The sequence below is a fragment of the Oncorhynchus tshawytscha genome, linkage group LG26 (genome assembly GCF_018296145.1).
Source record: "Oncorhynchus tshawytscha isolate Ot180627B linkage group LG26, Otsh_v2.0, whole genome shotgun sequence".
Lineage (NCBI taxonomy): Eukaryota > Metazoa > Chordata > Actinopteri > Salmoniformes > Salmonidae > Oncorhynchus > Oncorhynchus tshawytscha.
Window position 1 is genome coordinate 47,919,677 of NC_056454.1, and position 5,825 is coordinate 47,925,501.

Below are 5,825 nucleotides of genomic sequence, written 5' to 3' on the forward strand. Positions count from 1 at the left end.
AGGACCCTCTTACCTCTACCCAAGGACCCCCTTACCTCTACCCAAGGACCCCTCACCTCTACCCAAGGACCCCCTTACCACTACCCAAGGACCCCCTTACCTCTACCCAAGGACCCCTTACCTCTACCCAAGGACCCCCTCACCTCTACCCAAGGACCCCCTCACCTCTACCCAAGGACCCCCTCACCTCTACCCAAGGACCCCCTCACCTCTACCCAAGGACCCCCTCACCTCTACCCAAGGACCCCCCTCACCCTCTACCCCCACCTCTACCCCCCCTCACCTCTACCCAAGGACCCCCTCACCTCTACCCTAGAACCCCTCACCTCTACCCTAGAACCCCCTCACCTCTACCCTAGAACCCCCCCTCACCTCTACCCTAGAACTCCCTCACCTCTACCCTAGAACCCCTCACCTCTACCCTAGAACCCCCTCACCTCTACCCAAGGACCCCCTCACCTCCACCCAAGGACCCCCCCCTCACCTCCACTCTAGAACCCCTCACCTCTACCCCAGGACCCCCTCACCTCTACCCCAGGACCCCCTCACCTCTACCCCAGGACCCCCCCTTACCCCACCTCTACCCCAGGACCCCCTTACCTCTACCCCAGGACCCCCTTACCTCTACCCCAGGACCCCCTTACCTCTACCCCAGGACCCCCCTTACCCCTCTACCCCAGGACCCCCTTACCTCTACCCTAGGACCCCCTTACCTCTACCCTAGGACCCCCTTACCTCTACCCTAGGACCCCCTTACCTCTACCCTAGGACCCCCTTACCCCCACCCTAGGACCCCCACCAACATACCCTACCCCCGCTCATATTCAACCCCAACACACGACCCATATTTATTGGGGACCAGAGGTTTCCAGACATTCGGAAGAGGGACAATATTTGTTGTACATATCTGTAAATAAAATGTAAATACATCTGTGTTTTGCACCCAAAGTGTCTTGGTCATTTACTTCTGTAGCGTAGGACTACTGGCTATTTCCTGATCCATGGTCACGGAGAGGATTCAGAAACTCTCACATCTACCAAATTAATAAAACTCATGTCAACACTAATTTCTCATAGTTGACTTGTGGAAAAATATTTCTGTTAATACAGTTGAATGTCATGCAGTTGAAGTCGGAAGTTTACATACACCTCAGCCAAATACATTTGAACTCAGTTTTCACAATTCCTGACATTTAATCCTTGTAAAAATTCCCTGTTTTAGGTCTGTTAGGATCACCACTTTATCTTTAAGAATGTGAAATGTCAGAATAATAGTAGAGAGAATTATTTATTTCAGCTTTTATTTCTTTCATCACATTCCCAGTGGGTCAGAAGTTTACAATCACTCAATTAGTATTTGGTAGCGTTGCCTTTAAATTGTTTAACTTGGGTCAAACGTTTCGAGTAGCCTTCCACAAGCTTCCCACAATAAGTTGGGTGAATGTTGGCCCATTCCTCCTGACAGAGTTGGTGTAACTGAGTCAGGTTTGTAGGCCTCCTTCCTCGCACACGCTTTTTCAGTTCTGCCCACAAATGTTCGATAGGATTGAGGTACCAAAAGTCAATACCATGACTTTGTTTTCCTTAAGCCATTTTTCCCACAACTTTAGAAGTATGCTTGGGGTCATTGTCCATTTGGAAGACGCATTTGCGACCAAGCTTCCTGACTGATGTTGCTTCAATATATCCACATAATTCCCACCCCCCCTCATGCCATCTATTTTGTGAAGTGCACCAGCCCCTCCTGCAGCAACACACCCCCACAACATGATGCCACCACCGTGCTTCACGGTTGGGATTGTGTTTTTCGGCTTGCAAGCCTCCCCCTTTTTCCTCCAAACATAACGATGGTCATAGTTATATTTTTGTTTCCTCAGACCAGAGCACATTTCTCCAAAAAGTACAATCTTCATATCAAATCAAATTGGTCACATACACATGGTTAGCAGATGTTAATGCGAGTGTAGCAAAATGCTTGTGCTTCTAGTTCCGACCGTGCAGTAATATCTAACAAGTAATCTAACAATTTCACAACAACTACCTTATACACACAAGTGTAAAGGAATGAATAAGAATATGTACATATAAATATATGAATGTGTGATGGCCGAACGGCATAGGCAAGATGCAGTAGATGGTATAGAGTACAGTATATACATATGAGATGAGTAATGTAGGATATGTAATTATATAAAGTGGCATTGTTTAAAGTGGCTAGTGATACATTTATTACATCCAATGTTTTATTATTAAGTGGCTATATTTGAGTCAGTATGTTGGCAGCAGCCACTCAATGTTAGTGATGGCTGGTTAACAGTCTGATGGCCTTGAGATAGAAGCTGTTTTTCAGTTTCTCGGCCCCAGCTGATGATGCACCTGTACTGACCTCACCTTCTGGATGATAGCGGGGTGAACAGGCAGTGGCTCGGGTGGTTGTTGTCCTTGATCTTTTTGGCCTTCCTGTGACATCGGGTGGTGTAGGTGTCCTGGAGGGCAGGTAGTTTGCCCCCGGTGATGCGCTGTGCAGACCTCAATACCCTCTGGAGAGCCTTACGGTTGTGGGCGGAGCAGTTGCCGTACCAGGCAGTGATACAGCCTGACAGGATGCTCTCGATTGTGCATCAGTAAAAGATTGTATTTTTGGTGACTAGCCTAATTTCTTCAGCCTCCTGAGGTTGAAGAGGCGCTGTTGCATCTTCTTCACGATGCTGTCTGTGTGGGTGGACCAATTCAGTTTGTCTGTGATGTGTATGTCGAGGAACTTAAAACTTGCTACCCTCTCCACTACTGTTCCATCGATGTGGATAGGGGGGGTGCTCCCTCTGCTGTTTCCTGAAGTCCATGATCATCTCCTTTGTTTTGTTGACGTAGAGTGTGAGGTTATTTTCCTGACACCACACTCCGAGGGCCCTCACCTCCTCCCTGTAGGACGTCTCATTGTTGTTGGTAATCAAGCCTACCACTGTAGTGTCGTCTGCAAACTTGATTGAGTTGAAGGCGCGCATGGCCACGCAGTCATGGGTGAACAGGGAGTACAGGAGAGGGCTGATAACGCATCCCCAGTGTTGAGGATCAGCGGGGTGGAGATGTTTCCTATCCTCACCACCTGGGGACAGCCCGTCAGAAAGTCCAGGACCTGTCCTCATGTGCAGTTGTGAATCGTAGTCTGGCTTTTCTACGGTGGTTTTGGAGCAGTGGCTTCTTCCTTGTTGAGCAGCCTTTCAGGTTATGTGGATATAGGACTCATTTTACTGTGGATATAGATACTTTTGTACCCGTTTCCTCCGGCATCTTCACAAGGTCCTTTGCTGTTGTTCTGGGATTGATTTGCACTTTTCGCACCAAAGTACGTTCATCTCTAGGAGACAGAACACGTCTCCTTCCTGAGCAGTATGACGGCTGCGTGGTCCCGTGGTGTTTATACTTGCATACTATTGTTTGTAGATGAACGTGGTACCTTCAGGTGTTTGGAAATTGCCCCCAAGGATGAACCAGACTTGTGGAGGTCTACAATTTTTTCCCCTGAGGTGTTGGTTGATTTCTTTAGATTTTCCCACGATGTCAAACAAAGAGTTTGAAGGTCGGCCTTGAAATACATCCACAGGTACACCTCCAATTGACTCAAGTGATGTCAATTAGCCTATCAGAAGTTTCTAAAGCCATGACATCATTTTCTGTGATGTCAATTAGCTTATCACAGAAGCTTCTAAAGCCAATGCATCTTGACACTAACATCAAAAGAATCAAACTTTTCTTAAAAAGTACAGTGACATAAAACAATTATGCTGATTGTGTGTTTTGACTTTATTTACATGGCCAAGTCACAGGTTAAAATAGAAACTTTATTCATGGAATACAAAAAAAAAAAAAAAAAAAAGAAAAAAAAAGGCCTTCCTCTGAACATTCTCTTTAAATAATTCTCTAAAGGTATTTACATCTATATACAGCGTATTCAAAATACTCTCTTTTGGTAGCGTCCTCTTTATAAACAAAGACAAGTTTGGCAACTATTTGGTCCCTGTATAGGAGGGTGGGGTGGGGGGGGATTGGAAAGGAGATGGGAGAGATAAAAGGTGGAATAGGGGCAGAGAGGATTGCAAATGTTGTGGTGTAAACTGCCAGCCAGACATCTAGGGCCTCAATTCTACACAATTGAATGTCCAACGACACTTAACTGTTACACTACAAAGAGATGTAGTTTAGGATTGCAGTAAAGGGTAACTAAGTGGTTGTACGGGGTAATTGCTAGTGGCACGGATGCTATTGCTAACCATTCAATTATTGTCTATTTCCTGAGGCTCGTCTACTACCCATCACAGAGGGTTCTTGTCTGTGGCACTTTGATAACAGCATTCAGATGGTACGTTATTATTATTATTGTTGGAGTTTGGTTTATCCTTCTAGCTAAAATCCAGAACTGCTAAGATGACTGACTCGTGACGTTCCTCTTGCCTACAAATATGGAGTTCCATGAGAGTGAAATGTGGGCTTCGGTTTAGGTTGTGTAGGCGCAGCCGATTTTAGATTAACCTTTACATGGCAAGATTAGGTAGTCATGAGGGAGGGGAGTGGCCAACCCTTTCTGTTGGTGAATAGAGTAAAAGGAGTGTTTCTATTGGTGGAGTGGAGTGCCTATCAGGATTAAGTGAATAACCAAACGGGACAAACCCACAACAAAAATACCACAGAAAGAGAGAGGGCAATGACTAGAGTGAGAGATGACTAGAAAGAGAGATGACTAGAAAGAGAGATGACTAGAAAGAGAGAGGACTAGAAAGAGAGAGGACTAGAAAGAGATGACTAGAGAGAGAGGACTAGAAAGAGATGACTAGAAAGAGATGTCTAGAGAGAGAGGACTAGAAAGAGAGAGGACTAGAAAGAGAGAGGACTAGAAAGAGAGAGGACTAGAAAGAGAGAGGACTAGAAAGAGAGGACTAAAAGAGAGGACTAGAAAGAGAGGACTAGAAAGAGAGAGGACTAGAAAGAGAGAGGACTAGAAAGAGAGAGGACTAGAAAGAGAGAGGACTAGAAAGAGAGAGGACTAGAAAGAGAGAGGACTAGAAAGAGAGAGGACTAGAAAGAGAGAGGACTAGAAAGAGAGAGGACTAGAAAGAGAGAGGACTAGAAAGAGAGAGGACTAGAAAGAGAGATGACTAGAAAGAGAGATGACTAGAAAGAGAGGACTAGAAAGAGAGAGGACTAGAGAGATGACTAGAAAAGAGAGGACTAGAAAGAGAGGACTAGAAAGAGAGAGGACTAGAAAAGAGAGGACTAGAAAGAGAGAGGACTAGAAAAGAGAGGACTAAAGAGAGGACTAGAAAGAGAGAGGACTAGAAAGAGAGGACTAAAAGAGATGACTAGAAAGAGAGAGGACTAGAAAGAGAGAGGACTAGAAAGAGATGACTAGAAAGAGAGAGGACTAGAAAGAGAGAGGACTAGAAAGAGAGATGACTAGAAAGAGAGATGACTAGAAAGAGAGGACTAGAAAGAGAGATGACTAGAGAGATGACTAGAAAGAGAGATGACTAGAAAGAGAGGACTAGAAAGAGAGATGACTAGAAAGAGAGATGACTAGAAAGAGAGATGACTAGAAAGAGAAAATGAAAAAACAAAACAAAACATGAAGCCACCTAAAGATTCATTTGAAACCTAAAACATCAGTGTTCCTCTTTTGGCCATGAGGTTGTTGGAAACTTTTTACAATCGAATTTGAACCCCCTCCCTTAGCAATATCAGTTCACCATACCATCACTGATGAGACACGCGTCACACAGTATACACGGACAGAGACAGACAGGCCAACAGCACTCATTTCATTGCTTGGG

General features: G+C 45.2%; 1 protein-coding gene across 1 annotated transcript in view; it reads right to left on the reverse strand.

Moving 5' to 3' along the window:
• Nucleotides 1-5,521: 5,521 nt before the first annotated feature.
• ints6 (integrator complex subunit 6) overlaps nucleotides 5,522-5,825 on the reverse strand; it is a 47,910-nt gene continuing 47,606 nt past the window's right edge. The window contains exon 18 of the mRNA XM_042306757.1: nucleotides 5,522-5,825. This exon is cut by the window's right edge and continues 222 nt beyond it. The gene's annotated coding sequence lies outside the window, so the exon portion shown is untranslated.